This window comes from Eleutherodactylus coqui, chromosome 9 (genome assembly GCF_035609145.1).
Source record: "Eleutherodactylus coqui strain aEleCoq1 chromosome 9, aEleCoq1.hap1, whole genome shotgun sequence".
Taxonomy (NCBI): Eukaryota; Metazoa; Chordata; class Amphibia; order Anura; family Eleutherodactylidae; genus Eleutherodactylus; species Eleutherodactylus coqui.
Window position 1 is genome coordinate 150163046 of NC_089845.1, and position 17465 is coordinate 150180510.

Consider the following 17465-nt stretch of genomic DNA (forward strand, 5'->3'; position numbering starts at 1 on the left):
CTAAAAATATTATAATGTTGATGCCAGCATACTGGTAGGTCATTAAGTCATCCTGCCAAGATTAGGGATGAGCGAGTATACTTGCTAAGGCACTACTCGTCCGAGTAATGTGCCTTAGACGAGTATCTCCCTGCTCGTCCCTGAAGATTCGGGGGCCGGCAGCGGGCGGGGAGCTGCGGGGGAGAGCGGGGAGGAACGGAGGGGAGATCTCTCTCTCCTGCCCGCTCTCCCCTGCTCCCCGCCACAACTCACCTGTCAGCTGGGGCGGCACCCGAATCTTCAGGGAAGAGCGGGGAGATACTCGGCTAAGGCACATTACTCGGACGAGTAGTGCTTTAGCGAGTATTCTCGCTCATCCCTAGCCAAGATCTTATAGGAGGGTTTGTTGCATTATTACTTTTTTAATTTACATATTACATAACCCATAGCCAGAAATATTTGATTTGCTAATTAAAAATAATAAATAAAATAAATCTCTATAGCGCCAACTTATTCCGCAGCGCTTTCAGGTAATTTATTTATAAAGCTGGGTACTCCTTTTACTGACCTCGGAAGGATGGAAGGCTAAGTCAGCCTTGAGCCAGCTACCTGAACCCTATAGCGATTGAACCTGCAACCTTCAGGTCGTGAGCGAGAGCATTTCTGCTGCCTTAATACTCTGTGCCACACAAGGCTCTGTAGAACTGATTGAATTGATTGACTTATGCTCTGTTTATAAGTACAGAGTGTTTCAAAAGTAAGGCAACACCCATATGAAACAAAACAGATTGGCAGATGTGATCCAATTCTAGATACAAGCTGTAGAGGAAGAGGTAAACCTATTGGACCATGTCACTAACATGGTGGCCATCTTGAATGCCACTATCTTGGATTCGATTTCAGTTTTTCAAATGGGAAGGTAGGTATGGGGCAAATCAAACTGGTAGAGAATTTCACCAGAGCAATGGCATATTTCATATTAATGTAACGTTTTTCGCTCTCATTCTGTAAATCATGGCGGTATCCCAAGTGGAATGTGTTGAGATCATCCCCATTTCCAGTGACTGAAGCTTGTGTGCCATCACAAAAGGTTTCACCAAAGGCAGTCCAAACAAACATCCCGTTATCCAAAGTTCTTGCCAAATTCCAAGAAACAGGTTCTGTTACCAATAAACTGAAAGTTGGACATCCAAAAACCACTAGAATGTTCTGGCCACATTAAGGTAGACTTGTGGTCTATCGCGGGAATGTGAGTTAGCCCTGCCTCCATACAGCAAATTTTGTCCACCAATGAATGGCACATTTACAGGATCCAGATGCTGCAACACCTGACCAAGGAAGACCCAGACCGAGGATTGGATGGAATTTTCTGAATGGGTGACACAGAAACTCTATATAACTCCTTGTTTTCCGTATCAGACGCTGTTTCGTGATTAAACAAGTCTTTTTGTGAATGGTGAGGTCAACAAACAGAATCACTGATACTTGTCAGACATAAACTCACTGGACTGATCCATCTAACTCGGTTGCCTTACCCAAAGTCATGGTATGGTGTGGTATATGGGCATATGGGGTATCCGAATTGTGAGACCTTTCTTCATTGAGCATGGAACATTTATTGATTTCTTCTAACAAGATTGCACTCTATCGCATTACAGACATGATGCCAGAAACAATCTTGATGTGCTGTTTCTGGAAATGTGGATTGGTCGCAGGGGTCCAATTGAGTGACCCCTACATTCTCCTGATTTACAGTAATCTCATTGGATTTTAATCTGCTGGGTAGAGATGAGCGAGCGTACTCGGTTCGGGTGTTTTTGAACTCGAGCACCGCTTTTTCCGAGTAACTCACTACTCGGACAAAAAGATTTGGGGGGCGGCGTGGTTGAGCGGGGAATAGCAGTGGGGAACAGGGGGGAGCTCTCTCTCTCCCCCCCCGACTCCCCTCTGCAACCCCCCGCTCACCCCCGGCGCCCCCCCGAATCTTTTCGTCCAAGTAGGGAGTTACTTGGAAAAAGTGGTGCTCGAATTCAAAAACACCCGAACCGAGTGGATTCGCTCATCTCTACTGCCGGTTCATGTTAAGCCACTTTTTCCCTATGAAGCTACTGAATATTTTTCATCTTAAAGACAGAATTGATGATGCTTGTGCTAGCATTCAGACAGATATTTTAGTTATAGTCACTCCATGAGGCCGGGGAGGAGCAGAGAAGTCTGATAAATGGAGAAAAATGCATTTCTCTGCAATAAGACATTTTCCTATATAAGCCTGTACTATTGGTTTATAGAAACATGATTTAAATTACTGGGAGCCAGTCGTGTCATTGATGCTGTGTTCTTCACTGTTATGCAATTTGACCCTTTCCAATCCACTGTCTGACGTCTGAAGACATTATGATTTAAGGCTGTACAGCACCGATGTTGGAAGAGGGCCGTCGGGGTTCTCTTACTGTATATTGCCAGCCTCTCTGCTGTCGGAGCCTATCCAACGTGTCACCTCATGCAGTACTGGCTTTAGCCAGCAGATAGCGCCATTGTATAATGGCAGAAAATGAGTAAGCCCCCTAGGAAAACCAGGATACAAATTGGATTGGAAAGGGTTAAGAAACAGGCCAGAATATGAACTGTCACAGTACCATTACATAATTCTAACTTCAAAAAACTAAGGCCTACAACTGGTATATGTAACTATCAATAGCAATACTTCACACTTTCTGTGAGATAATGACAATGTTTGTAGCACACAATGGATAAAATAAATTGAACTTTGACATGGTACAACATTGCAACTATATCTGCACTTTTCTGCACACAATAAGCAAATCACAAAAATACTCTTCATTACCATCGGGTCTGCAAAGCCCCGATTGCTGCAAAGTTCAATAGTTCCAGGCTTGATCCTCATAAAACCTACGGTCCCAGTTCTATGTTAAGTATATGACCCTTACAGTTGTTAATGTCCCAGCATATAACATCTGTTTTTTACACTACTTGGCATTTTATGAGGCTGGTCTCACTTACGACTCAATGAATGTAAAGTCCACAATGTCCCTCCAGTGCAGCTTGTTTCATTGGCTCCATGGGTCAGTTCCAAACTCTCTATTTTTCAATTTGTATGGTGGATGGCTCTCCTCTGCAGCTTCTTACACACTAGTCTCTGCTCCTCTCCTCCTGTGGAGCAGCAAGCAATACTTTTTATAGTTCAAGCCTCAGCCAATCAGTGGTTGTTCTTCTGGGCATGCTCAATTAAAATTGTTGCAAATTTTGTCACACGTGCCAATTTGTCACAAAAAGTTGTTACATCACACTCAGGGCATTTATAGGGTAACAGTTTAACTCTTTAGGAGAAGCCCTTTAAACCATCAAGAGATAAGCCCAGTTTATTCATGAGATGCTGCTAGCCCCATCCACCCTATGTGATTGCCAGTTTTCTCAGTATGCAATGTAATTTCTAGAAAACAATCAATCAGGGCAGATGGATGCGGCTGGCAGCATCTCATGAATATGCTGGACTCATCTTGTGCTGGGAGCTGCATTAACATGCAGTAAGTTCTTAAAAACCACTGCACATTCCCCTATATGTAACAATCCACTGAAATCAGTGCATCTATCACTACTGTATGTTGCCTTCAGTGAGGGCAGCATAATGGACATAACAGGTTCCCTTTAAAATGTCTTACGAAAAAGTGGAGTTTTCCTTTAAGACAGTGGAAATCAATACCATCCACTAGTGTTCCAGTGTTGGGAAGCTGCAGATGTCATAATTACAGCTTTCCACAAAAGAAGTTGTCCCAAAAGAAACTCTCATGGCAATTTTGGTGAGCAGAATATAGGGTTTGCTTATCAAGAATGGGGTGACCAAGAGTGATTGAAGATAATAAATGAATCTTTGAATATAATTCAGAGGCCTTTTAAATAAAGTTAAATATAAAGTTATTGACAAGTACTGACACACCATACAATGATACAGTATCATGAAAACTGACACCTAACTGACCATGTAAGTCCAGACAGATGTTACATAGTGGTCCATGCAAAGAATGTAGAGAATTTGTGGCAAAGTAAATATAGAGCAAATTGGCTCCAACCTGTGGTTCTCCAGCTGTTATAGTACTACAACTCCCAGCATCCCCTGACAGCTAAAGAGCAATTTGTTCCAGTCCTTTATTCATTCTAAATTCTTAGAAATACCACATTTAGTTTATGTACATTTGTACTTCTTTGAAAAGCCACATCTTGAGTGCTGACACATACAGAGTACTCTGAAAATGGAAAAAGAGAAGAAATATAGCACTTGATGTGTAGGAAAGGAGATGACATTCTGAGACTATTAGACCACAACCTAGTTTTAAATCCTGTTTCTCAGTATTTAATACAGAAAATGTTATAAATAGATAAATATATAGATAGATTTAGGATAGATAGATACATATACGATAGATAGATAGATACGTGATATATAGATCCCTCCCGCTGCTCTCCGAAGCTCCGAGAGGCTTCCTGCAGTTCTCGGCCGCCCACAGAAGACCGCTTCCTGATTACAGGATTCTTAAATCCCACCTCCAGGAAGCTATGGCTCTGATTGGTTCTCGAGCACTGCTGAGCCAATCAATGCAGCGCTCAATGAGCCAATGTGATGGCTGTGATTGGATCAGCGCTTGAGAACCAATCAGAGCCATCGCTTCCTGGAGGCGGGATTTATGAATCCCGTAACCAGGAAGCGATATTCTGTAGGTGGTGTGTTGGATGGTGGCCGGGGGATTAGGAGGAAAGGAGGTTGCTTGGAAATTTGTTGTTGTTGGAGCTTTTTCCCATTATTGTAGCAGTAGAGTTTTGGGGTGACCATTTTCACAAGAAAGTTAGGTTTCATAGCGACAACTTGGGGGTGGTACAAGTGATTAATAACTTGATGGCATTCCTCCCCCAGAGGTCAGCCTGTAGCACCACTTGGTTTTGAAAGCATTGTTATTAGAGATGAGCGAGCACCAAAATGCTCGGGTGCTCGTTACTCGGGACGAAATTATCGCGATGCTCGAGGGTTCGTTTCGAGTAACGAACCCCATTGAAGTCAATGGGCGACCCGAGCATTTTTGTATTTCGCCGATGCTCGCTAAGGTTTTCATGTGTGAAAATCTGGGCAATTCAAGAAAGTGATGGGAACGACACAGCAACGGATAGGGCAGGCGAGGGGCTACATGTTGGGCTGCATCTCAAGTTCACAGGTCCCACTATTAAGCCACAATACCGGCAAGAGTGGGCCCCCCCCCTCCCAACAACTTTTACTTCTGAAAAGCCCTCATTAGCATGGCATACCTTAGCTAAGCACCACACTACCTCCAACAAAGCACAATCACTCCCTGCATGACACTCCGCTGCCACTTCTCCTGGGTTACATGCTGCCCAACCCCCCCCCCCCCCGCACGACAGTGTCCACAGCGTACACCAAATTGTCCCTGCCCAGCCTTCAGCTGCCCTCATGCCACGCCACCCTCATGTCTATTTATAAGTGCGTCTGCCACAGGAAAAGCAGGCACACACTGCAGAGGGTTGGCATGGCTAGGCAGCGACCCCCCCATAAAAGGGGCGGGCGATAGTCCACAATGCTGTACAGAAGCAATGAGAAATCCAATCCTGTGCCACCTCCATCTGGAGCTGCACACGTGGGCATAGCAATGGGGAACCTATGTGCCACACACTATTCATTCTGTCAAGGTGTCTGCATGCCCCAGTCAGACCGCGTTTTTTTATAAATAGTCACAGGCAGGTACAACTCCGCAATGGGAATTCCGTGTGCACCCACAGCATGGGTGGCTCCCTGGAACCCACCCGCTGTACATAAATGTATCCCATTGCAGTGCCCATCACAGCTGAGGTAATGTCGTGGTTAATGCAGGTGGGCTTCGGCCCACACTGCATGCCCCAGTCAGACTGGGGTTCTTTACAAGTGGACAGATGTAGTAACAACTCCCTGTGGACCCACAGCATGGGTGGGTGCCAGGAAGCCACCGGCGGTACATAAAAATATCCCATTGCATTGCCCATCACAGCTGAGGTAATGTGGTGCTTAATACAGGTGGGCTTCGGCCCACACTGCATGCCCCAGTCAGACTGGGGTTCTTTACAAGTGGACAGATGTAGGTTAAACTCCGTGTGCACCTACAGCATGGGTGGCTCCCTTGAACCCACCGGTGGTACATAAAAATATCCCATTGCATTGCCCATCACAGCTGAGGTAATGTCGTGGTTAATGCAGGTGGGCTTCGGCCCACACTGCATGCCCCAGTCAGACTGGGGTTCTTTAGAAGTGGAAACAGATGCATTTACAACTCCCTGTGGACCGACAGCATGGGTGGCTCCCTGGAACCCACCGGCGGTACATAAAAATATCCCATTGCAGTGCCCAACACAGCTGAGGTAGTAATGTCGTGCTTAATGCAGGTGGGCTTTGGCCCACACTGCATGCCCCAGTCAGACTGGGGTTCTTTACAAGTGGACAGATGTAGTAACAACTCCCTGTGGACCCACAGCATGGGTGGGTGCCAGGAAGCCACCGGCGGTACATAAATATATCCCATTGCAGTGCCCTACTCAGCAGAGCTAACGTCAGATACAATACAGGTGGGCTTCGGCCCACACTGCATGCCCCAGTCAGACTGGTAATATGTACCTTAACAGTAACCTCGTTGGTGGTAATGTGGTGGTGACTGCGGACCTGGTAGCGCGGTTTTATGTAGTTGGTTTTCGGAATGTGGCCAGGATTAAGTGGGCCGTGGCGGGGGGATGGTGGTGGTGCTCTCTTGTTGTGTCGTTAAAGGTGAAATTCTTGGACTGCCAAAAGACGGACCAATGCAAAGGTATTTGCCAAGAATGTTTTCATTGTTGGAGGAGGAGGGGGATGTTTTGGAGGCACTATGTGTCCTCAACACGTGTCCGTGGTTATATGCACCTTAACAGTAACAGCGTTGGTGGGAAATGGCCTCGCCGCCATCATGTCTTTGTGAAGCCTCTGTTTCCACACCCCAGTGACATACCATTAGCAGCGGTATAGGCAGAGCCCAGAATTATTAACATTTCAGCGGTAGCATTAGGGACAGGCCCCACTAACATATCACTAGCAGCAGTATAGGGGGAGCGCAGTCTTAGTTCCATTTCAGTAATAGTAGCACTCAAGACAGGCCCCAGTAACATTCCCATTGCAGCAGTTTAGGGAGATAACAGTCTCTTTCACATTTCAGTAGCTGCAGTATAGACAAGGCCCCAGTTTCATTTATATAGCTAAAGTGTAGGCCAACCCCACACACCTTTCTGTACCATGAGTGCAGGCGAAGAACATAGAAATTACTAGGATTACACTGTAGGTGAGGGCCCCAAAAAATTGGTGTACCAACAGTACTAATGTACCTCAGAAAAAATTGGCCATGCCCAACAAGATGGCAGGTGAAACCCATTAATCGCTTTGGTTAATGTGGCTTAAGTGGTAACTAGGCCTGGAGGCAGCCCAGTTGACTGAAAAATTGGTTCAAGTTAAAGTTTCAACGCTTTTAAGAGCATTGAGACGTATAAAAATTGTTTAGAAAAATTATATGAGTGAGCCTTGTGGCCCTAAGAAAAATTGCCCGTTCGGCGTGATTACGTGAGGTTTCAGGAGGAGGAGCAGGAGGAGGAGGAGGAATATTATACACAGATTGATGAAGCAGAAATGTCCCCGTTTTGGATGGTGAGAGAGAACGATGCTTCCATCCGCGGGTGCAGCCTACGTATTGCTTACGTATCGCTGCTGTCCGCTGGTGGAGAAGAGAAGTCTGGGGAAATCCAGGCTTTGTTCATCTTGATGAGTGTAAGCCTGTCGGCACTGTCGGTTGACAGGCGGGTACGCTTATCTGTGATGATTCCCCCAGCCGCACTAAACACCCTCTCTGACAGGACGCTAGCCGCAGGGCAAGCAAGCACCTCCAGGGCATACAGCGCGAGTTCAGGCCACGTGTCCAGCTTCGACACCCAGTAGTTGTAGGTGGCAGAGGCGTCACGGAGGACGGTCGTGCGATCGGCTACGTACTCCCTCACCATCCTTTTACAGTGCTCCCGCCGACTCAGCCTTGACTGGGGAGCGGTGACACAGTCTTGGTGGGGAGCCATAAAGCTGTCCAGGGCCTTAAAGAGTGTTGCACTGCCTGTGCTGTACATGCTGCTCGATCTCCGCACCTCCCCTGCTACCTGGCCCTCGGAACTGCGCCTTCTGCCACTAGCGCTGTCGGATGGGAATTTTACCATCAGCTTGTCCGCAAGGGTCCTGTGGTATAGCAACACTCTCGAACCCCTTTCCTCTTCGGGAATGAGAGTGGAAAGGTTCTCCTTATACCGTGGGTCGAGCAGTGTGTACACCCAGTAATCCGTAGTGGCCAGAATGCGTGCAACGCGAGGGTCACGAGAAAGGCATCCTAACATGAAGTCAGCCATGTGTGCCAGGGTACCTGTACGCAACACATGGCTGTCCTCACCAGGAAGATCACTTTCAGGATCCTCCTCCTCCTCCTCCTCAGGCCATACACGCTGAAAGGATGACAGGCAAGCAGCATGGGTACCGTCAGCAGTGGGCCAAGCTGTCTCTTCCCCCTCCTCCTCATCCTCCTCATGCTCCTCCTCCTCCTCCTCAACGCGCTGAGATATAGACAGGAGGGTGCTCTGACTATCCAGTGACATACTGTCTTCCCCCGCCTCCGTTTCCGAGCGCAAAGCATCTGCCTTTATGCTTTGCAGGGAACTTCTCAAGAGACATAGCAGAGGAATGGTGACGCTAATGATTGCAGCATCGCCGCTCACCACCTGGGTAGACTCCTCAAACTTTCCAAGGACCTGGCAGATGTCTGCCAACCAGGCCCACTCTTCTGAAAATAATTAAGGAGGCTGACTCCCACTGCGCCGCCCATGTTGGAGTTGGTATTCCACTATAGCTCTACGCTGCTCATAGAGCCTGGCCAACATGTGGAGCGTAGAGTTCCACCGTGTGGGCACGTCGCACAGCAGTCGGTGCACTGGCAGATTAAACCGATGTTGCAGGGTGCGCAGGGTGGCAGTGTCCGTGTGGGACTTGCGGAAATGTGCGCAGAGCCGGCGCACCTTTACGAGCAGGTCTGACAAGCGTGGGTAGCTTTTCAGAAAGCGCTGAACCACCAAATTAAAGACGTGAGCCAGGCATGGCATGTGCGTGAGGCTGCCGAGCTGCAGAGCCGCCACCAGGTTACGCCCTTTGTCACACACGACCATGCCCGGTTGGAGGCTCAGCGGCGCAAGCCAACGGTCGGTCTGCTCTGTTAGACCCCGCAGCAGTTCGTGGGCCGTGTGCCTCTTATCTCCTAAGCTGAGTAGTTTCAGCACGGCCTGCTGACGCTTGCCCACCGCTGTGCTGCCACGTCGCGCGACACCGACTGCTGGCGACGTCCTGCTGCTGCTGATACATCTAGATTGCGAGACAGAGGTTGCGGAGGAGGAGGAGGAGGGTGCTTTAGTGGAGGAAGCATACACCGCCGAAGATACCACCACCGAGCTGGGGCCCGCAATTCTGGGGGTGGGTAGGGCGTGAGCGGCCCCAGGCTCTGACTCTGTCCCAGCCTCCACTAAATTCACCCAATGTGCCGTCAGGGAGATGTAGTGGCCCTGCCCGCCTGTGCTTGTCCACGTGTCCATTGTTAAGTGGACCTTGGCAGTAACCGCGTTGGTGAGGGCGCGTACAATGTTGCGGGAGACGTGGTCGTGCAGGGCTGGGACGGCACATCGGGAAAAGTAGTGGCGACTGGGAACTGAGTAGCGCGGGGCCGCCGCCGCCATCATACTTTTGAAGGACTCCGTTTCCACAACCCTACTATACGGCAGCATCTCAAGGCTGATAAATTTGGCTATGTGGACGGTTAACGCTTGAGCGTGCGGGTGCGTGGCGGCGTACTTGCGCTTACACTCAAACACTTGCGCTAGCGACGGCTGGACGGTGCGGTGCGAGACATTGGTGGAGGGGGCCGAGGACAGCGGAGGTGAGGGTGTGGGTGCAGGCCAGGAGACGGTTGTGCCTGTGTCCTGAGAGGGGGATTGGATCTCAGTGGCAGGTTGGGGCACAGGGGGAGAGGTAGCGGTGCAAACTGGAGGCGGTGAACGGCCTTCGTCCCACCTTGTGGGGTGCTTGGCCATCATATGTCTGCGCATGCTGGTGGTGGTGAGGCTGTTGGTGGTGGCTCCCCGGCCGATCTTGGCGCGACAAAGGTTGCACACCACTGTTCGTCGGTCGTCAGGCGTCTCGGTGAAAAACTGCCAGACCTTAGAGCATCTTGGCCTCTGCAGGGTGGCATGGCGCGAGGGTGCACTTTGGGAAACAGTTGGTGGATTATTCGGTCTGGCCCTGCCTCTACCCCTGGCCACCGCACTGCCTCTTGCAACCTGCCCTGCTGCTGCCCTTGCCTCCCCCTCTGAAGACCTGTCCTGAGTAGGCGTTGCAAACCAGGTGGGGTCAGTCACCTCATCGTCCAGCTGCTCTTCCTCCGAATCCTCTGTGCGCTCCTCTCTCGGACTTACTGCCCTTACTACTACCTCACCGATAGACAACTGTGTCTCATCGTCATCGTCCTCCTCACCCACTGAAAGGTCTTGAGACAGTTGCCGGAAGTCCCCAGCCTCATCCCCCGGACCCCGGAAACTTTCCAATGGTTGGGCATCAGTGACGATAAACTCCTCTGGTGGGAGAGGAACCACTGCTGCCCAATCTGAGCAGGGGCCCGAGAACATTTCCTGGGAGTCTTCCCGCTCCTGAGCATGTGTCATTGTAGTGGAGTGAGGAGGCTGAGAGGAAGGAGGAGCAGCAGCCAGAGGATTCGGATTTGCAGCAGTGGATGGCGCAGAACTGTGGGTGGACGATAGGTTGCTCGAAGCACTTTCTGCCATCCAGGACAGGACCTGCTCACACTGCTCATTTTCTAATAAGGGTCTCCCGCGTGGACCCATGAATTGTGCGATGAATGTGGGGACGCCAGAAACTAGCCTCTCTCCTAATCGCGCAGCAGTCGGCTGAGATACACCTGGATCTGGAGTTCGGCCTGTGCCCACACCCTGACTTGGGCCTCCGCGTCCTCGGCCACGTCCACGTCCTCTAGGCCTACCCCTACCCCTCAGCATGCTGTATTACCAGTGATTTGATTTCCCAGCCAGGAAATAAATTGGCGCAAGCTTGCTGTTAAACTTAGCTGGCTGCGTATGATTTTTTTTTACATTCTCCACCCAGCACACACGTACCCAGAACGCTGAGGACTGTCAGAGGCAGGCCAAATAGAATTTTTGCCCTCTTTTTTTAAAGGAAAGGCCCACTGCGTATATTCAATCAATAATAAATGTGTTGTGGCCCTGCAGTGTGTCACAGAACTGCAGTGTTGCACAGTTATTAACTGCTGCAGAGCGGTGATTTCCCAGCCAGGAAATAAATTGGCGCAAGCCTGCTGTTAAACGTAGCTGGCTGCGTATGATTTTTTTTACGTTCTCCACCCAGCACACACGTACCCACAACGCTGAGGACTGTCAGAGGCAGGCCAAATAGAATAGTAGTTGCCCTTTTTTTAAAGGAAAGGCCCACTGCCTATATTCAATCAATAAAATATGTCTTCTGGCCCTGCCTACACAATTCTGTCCCTGGAGTATTACTGCAGGGCGCAATGCTCTGCACGGCCGATTTGGAAAAAAAAAAAAAAGTGCAACACTGCTAACAGCAGCCTCCACAGTACTGCACACGATTAGATGTGGCCCTAAGAAGGACCGTTGGGGTTCTTGAAGCCTACACTAACTCCTAACACTCTCCCTGCCTAACCACCACTTCTGTCCCTGTAGTATTACTGCAGGGCGCAATGCTCTGCACGGCCGATTTGGAAAAAAAAAATGTGCACCACTGCAAAAGGCAGCCTCCACAGTACTGCACACTGTTAGATGTGGCCCTAAGAAGGACCGTTGGGGTTCTTGAAGCCTACACTAACTCCTAACGCTCTCCCTACAGCAGCTCCAACACTATAGCACTGTCCCTGATCTCTGTCACAAGTGACTCACAACGCATCTGAGGCGAGCCGCGGGAGGGGCCGACTTTTATACTCGGGTGACACCTGATCTCCCCAGCCACTCACAGCAGGGGGGGTGGTATAGGGCTGGAACATCACAGGGGGAAGTTGTAATGCCTTCCCTGTCTTTCAATTGGCCAGAAAAGCGCGCTAACGTCTCAGAGATGAAAGTGAAAGTAACCCGAACATCGCGTGGTACTCGTTACGAGTAACGAGCATCCCGAACACCCTAATATTCGCCCGAGCATCAAGCTCGGACAAGTACGTTCGCTCATCTCTAATTGTTATTAAATATGTGGTTGTTGGCAGTTCATGTTCCGGGGTGGATAACTCAATTGCAACCTCTCTTTCTCGGTTTCAGTCAGAACGTTTCCAGATACTAGTTTCAGCAGTGGAGGAGGAAGGGAGGGCTTGCCCTCCATACCTTTGGAGATTGGTCGGAGAGCAGAGAATCAAGTGATCAACATGTCGGCAGCTCCGAATTGTCACCCGGCCTTGATGTGGATCATGGGTCATTCATATGTCTATCGGAACGTGGAAAGGGCAGAGGTCTGCCTGAAAGGAAGGCAGCTCGGTATGCCATGAAACACGGCAAGGATAAGATGTATAGGGGTGACGGGGTATGTCCTGGAGTAGGGTGTTGCCAGAATTTCAGATTTTGGTGAGGTTGGACAGGGCTCTGGATGTCTGAGGCCTTAGTCAGACGGGCGTTTTTCCGCGCGATTTGCGCATGCGCATGCGTCCGGCGATTTTATAAAACCATTGCTTTGCAATGGTATCGGACACATGAGCACTTTTTATGCGCTCGTCCGATAAATTATAGAACAGAAATCGCAGATCGCACCTATCTGCGATCTGCGATTCCTGTTCTCTTCTCTATATGTGCTCAATGGGGCCGGCGGCAGCAGCGCCGACCCCATTGAGACCACATACTGGACAAATCATTCTTCTCTGCCACAGCTGTAACAGCTGTGGCAGAGAAGAACGATGTTTGCCCATTAAATTCAATGGAGCCGGCAATACAGCAGGTTCCACTGAAAGCAATGGGCTGCCGGACAGCGCTGGATGAATTGTCGGGAAGGGCTTAAATATATAAGCCCTTCCCTGCAATTCATTCAGAAATGTCTTAAAATAAAAAAAATATATATACTCACCTTGTCCCGGCAGCCGGAGTACAGCGCGGCCGGCCTGCAGTGGGTGTGAAGGGGGTGTGACTCAAAGCTGCCCCTGATTGGCTCAGCCTGAGCCAATCAGAGGCAGGCCTGACTCACACCCATTCATGAATTCATGAATGGGTGTGAGTGAGACCTGCCTCTGATTGGCTCAGTGCTGAGCCAATCAGGGGGCAGGTCTGACTCACACCCCCTTCACAGCCACTGCAGGCCGGCCGCGCTGTACTCCGGCTGCCGGGAGCAGGTGAGTATATATATATTTTTTATTTTAACACTTTTCTGGATGAATTGCAGGGAAGGGCTTATATATTTAAGCCCTTCCTGACAATTCATCCCACACTCGCCCGCAGCGCATTGCTTTCAATGGAGCCGGCTGTATTGCCAGTTCCATTGAATGCAATGTGCTGGACAGCTCCGGCCCGTTTCTAAGGAAGCAGATTTTCGGGCGATTTTCGGGCACCGGTCACGCGATTTGCGGATGCGCATCCATCATGCGATCCGCAAATCGCGCGAAAAACGCCCGTCTGACTAAGGCCTCAGTGCTGCATGTGGGTGGTAACGATCTGGGTAGGAGGCCATTTCAGGATTTATCAAATAAGGGAGATGGAATAATACCTCTGCAGCGCCACCTATTGGAAGGCAGCATTCCTTCAAGCCAAAGTCAGACTCTTTATACAAGCCTTGTAACAATGACTGGGAATTGACAGCAAAGCCAGACTCCATGCACAGACAGCTGTTTCAGGGTATTTTCCTTTTATCAGTGTACAGTAGGAGTCTGGCTTTGCTAGTAAGTGTGAGTTACACTCCTTGGGGAAGGGGGAGGGGGGTTAATGGTAATGGTCGATCTGTCGCCTCTTGGTTCTGACAGATCGAAGTCCTTGCACAGATGGTGGATTGTCTAGTCGTCAAAGGGTTAGTTGGTCTCTAAGTTGGGAGGTATGGAGAGCTGTAGACAATTGGTGTTTTTGAGTCTCCCAAGTCAGTTGGATTGTGGTGGGAAGCAAAAAATGGTAAATTGGGTCTCCCAAATCAGTGGTGTGTGGCGGGAGGCATTTCGGATATATTTCCCAAAATGGTGAGGTGACAAACTGGAACCTCTCCTCTTCCCTTTTTAATGCTAAAGTCGGAGGAGGGGGGAGGTTTCTTAACAATATGCTAAAGTCTATGTAAAGTCGTAGGAACTCCACATACTCACCGCACTGAAAGAGTCATCCATTGTAACCTCTGACCCATAAGGTCTCTGGTAAGAAAATTGAAAGATCGCTGTACTCTGTGCTTCCTGTTCTAAGTAAAGTTATTCTTGCAGGCATCACAATGTGGCGTAATGATGCCTTCCTACATGCCTCCCAGAATGGGTTGAACGGTGGTTGAGGAAGAGGGGTAGCACAGGCCTGGGACCTGTCATTTCACCCCGGTGCACAAGGGAATCATGCACCACATCTGGCATCTCTGCCTCAGGCCGGAGTAGTATCTGTTTCAACTCCTCTGTGGACCAGGCCAGTGTCTTAGGAGGCATTGCCCCATACCAGGGTTCATCTACACTGCTCCTGGTTCAGACAGGATGAACATGGTGATAGTATCTATTTAAGTAACTGACATTTTTCAACTTTTCATACTTTCTTTTAAATTTTCAGTTTTGACCCAGTTCTTATCCCCTTATTTTTCTTTGCTGCTCTAAGAATCTACACATTAAACACCAAAAGTGTCACCAAAAACAGTTCTGCCCCAAGCCCATTACATCCTAAGAGATATCATTTGAAAGCTTCTCAGCCAGAAAATAGCTAACGGTATGTATTTTATCCCATGCCAAACTGCTAAGACACTCAGCAATCTTGAGAACGAACAGTATAGACAATTGGGATACAGAGGCGTAACTTGAAGCTTCTGGGCCCCAATGCAAAATCTGTAACAGGGCCCCCAACTACAATGCTTTATTCATAGTACTGGGCTTCCTATATGGAGAGGAGAGGCCTTATGGGCCCCCTAAGGCTCCTGGATCCGGGTGCAACCGCATCCCCTATAGTTACGCCCTTGATTGGGAATAAACATATAACACAAATTTGCAGTCATTCTTCATTAAATGAAAGGGAGGTAAAGAAATAAACCATGAATGCATCAACCTTTCAGAATGCCTCCTTCACATAAATAGCATCATCACAGCAGGCAAGACGTAAGGCACTTAGGTAAGGATTTCAGAAGGCCGTACGCCAGAATACTGGGTTGCCACAGTCGCAAATTTTTGCACTAGGCCTACTTGCACAAAAAGGCCCAGGCATACTTTTCTGTAAAGGTGCATGGAGCCACAGGGAATGTGCTGAATTACAGTGCTGAAGCGGAGGCAAAGTGTCTACCTGTCCCATGTTCATGTTGTGGTTCGGGCAGAATGAACCTGGTGACAGCTTCCCTTTAAACAATTAATCACTTTCTGACAATTTCCCTTGAAATGTTCTTTGCGTAGAAGTTCAAGCTCCTTTGAAGCTAAGGGATCTAAAAAAGGAAGAGTCAAAGTCTTAAAAGGGGAGTCTAATGAGTGCTTTGTATTTTAGAATCCGTTGGTGGAGCAACCACATAGAATGGATGTTTAGGTGTAGAGGGCTGATATGACCTGGTAATATGGTCCTTGTCTGGGACTCACTAATGTTTTCAAGTGTCTATACTTTGGACAAATGAAAAAATTGTTCTACGTGGAGTCTGACTTTATTCTGGGTCATTGTGAAAAGTTCAAGATTTAATTTTACTTTTCCCAACGCTCTGATTTCCTTCTGCATATCTGATTGGAATTGTGTTTATCTAGAGACAGACAAGCCTAACTTCCTAGCCAAGTTATCCAGTGACGTGAAGTTGCTTGGCTTTTTCCAAGACATGTTAACCCATGATCTGCATCATTCTTTGTTCTCCTACTAATCAATTAATTATTTAGATGTAATCTGTGGTAAAGTTAATGAACTTTTAGTCCATCATTCATATGGTAGCCCAAGACACTAGGCCAGGGGTGTCAAACTTATTTTCACCGGGGGCCACATCAGCCTTATGTTTGCCTTCAAAGGGCTGATTCCAATTATTAATTGTAAGACAATATAGTAAAAGTGGCCCGATTGGTAATAAGGTCCCCCTTAGCGGGGCGCACACTATTATACTCATATACGCTCAGACACACTATATTATACACATATACGCTCAGACACACTATATTATACACATATACGCAACGACACACACTACTATACACATATACGCACAGGCACACACTACTATACACATATACGCACAGACACACACTATTATACACATTCATGCACAGACGCACACTATTATACGCATACATGCGCACAGACGCACACTACTATACACATATACGCACAGGCACACACTACTATACACATATACGCACAGACACACACTACTATACACATATACGCACAGACACACACTACTATACACATATACGCACAGACACACACTATTATACACATACATGCACACAGACGCACACTATTATACACATACATGCACACAGACGCACACTATTATACACATACATGCACAGGCACACACTATTATACACATACATGCACAGACGCACACTATTATACATATACATGCACAGACGCACACTATTATGCACATACATGCACACAGATGCACACTATTATACACATACATGCACACAGACGCACACTATTATACACATACATGCACACAGACGCACACTATTATACACATACATGCACACAGATGCACTCTATTATACACATACATGCACAGGCACACACTATTATGCACATACATGCACAGACACACACTATCATACATATATGCACACAGATGCACACTATTATACACATATAGCACAGACGCACACTATAATACACATATGCATACAGACGCACACTATTATACACATACATGCACAGACGCACACTATTATGCACATACATGCACACAGACGCACACTATTATACACATACATGCACACAGACGCACACTATTATAGACATACATGCACACAGACGCACACTATTATACACATACATGCGCACAGACGCACACTATTATACACATACATGCACAGGCACACACTATTATGCACATACATGCACAGACACACACTATTATACATATATGCGCACAGATGCACACTATTATACACATATAGCACAGACGCACACTATAATACACATATGCATACAGACGCACACTATTATACACATACATGCATAGACGCACACTATAA